Source organism: Plasmodium inui, assembly GCF_000524495.1.
Source record: "Plasmodium inui San Antonio 1 unplaced genomic scaffold supercont1.66, whole genome shotgun sequence".
NCBI lineage: Eukaryota > Apicomplexa > Aconoidasida > Haemosporida > Plasmodiidae > Plasmodium > Plasmodium inui.
In genome coordinates, this window is record NW_008481900.1 from 49,816 (window position 1) to 51,038 (window position 1,223).

Sequence of the window (1,223 nt, forward strand, 5' to 3'; positions counted from 1 at the left end):
TTCGTCCCAGTAGAAATTTGGAAGCAAGAAAAGTTTAACTCTGCCAATAGTACACTCCTCATCACGCGACAAGTGCGTACATTGAATTTCATGTAATTAATAATTCAGGTATATAGAAAAAAAATTAATAACAAACACGTTGTTGTACGGAGGTATATGAAAGTAAACTTGAAGAATTTATTTCCTGTGACAAAATAATTTCATATATCCATTGAGGATATAGCAGAAATTTATGCATTGTACGAGAAGACACTTTTTATGATAAAAAAAGGATCTGCACTCTTATCTTACATTGATGTGATCGAAATTATGCAATGATCCATTATCGCAATACTAAAATAGACATTTGGGTATTTATCATTTACTTAATTCCTATAAAAAAGCACCTATGATAAGAAGGGAATTCTTTGAGAAAACGATGAAGAATAAGTGTTATATCTTCTACGGTATAACATTGTTCGACCAATGTTGTTGAAATAGCCTCACCTTTTCTGCCTTCAATTTAGTTATTCTATTACACTCTAGAATGGGCAATTAAATATCCTCCTAAATAACAGTCTATGAAATGAATTGAATCTGTTTGTTAAGATGTTCTGATATGACAATGCTATTCATTCCTTTTCGGTTAAGAGGAAACTAGATGTACACTTCTGAACTTATGAGCTTCATTTTTCAGAATCATCAACAGGTAACCATCTTTCCAATCTTCGACACGGGCTAAAATAGAACATGTGCCCTCCTCCACTACTTATTGAGTTATAAACCATTTGTATGCTCCATTTATGGTAATATCTGTTCACTGTCCCGCAACGTTTATAGAACACTTCTATGGGCAATGTGGACATACGCCGGAATATGCCAAATATATACAACATTTCTTTATTCTGATATAATAATTTATGTATTTCCTTCTACATGTCCAATTTGGCTTTGTTTAATTCATATGAATCCCTTCCTGGAAAAGGAGCCTCCCTGCTGCCCATTATTACTGCAGGTGGATTATTGTAAATTTATGTTCTGTCCACCATCCTTAAGGTGGTCACATGAGTAATTTATGCTACACGACCTGTTATGCAATAATCCTTGCTGAGAAAATCCTTAATCCATCAGAAACATGGGGCACAATGCAAAAATCATTGTGTGCGGAAGAAAATTCTGCTGTGTATAGGAACTAGGACGTGGAACGTATGTATTTACTTAATCGGTACGTCCTCCTTAACGGA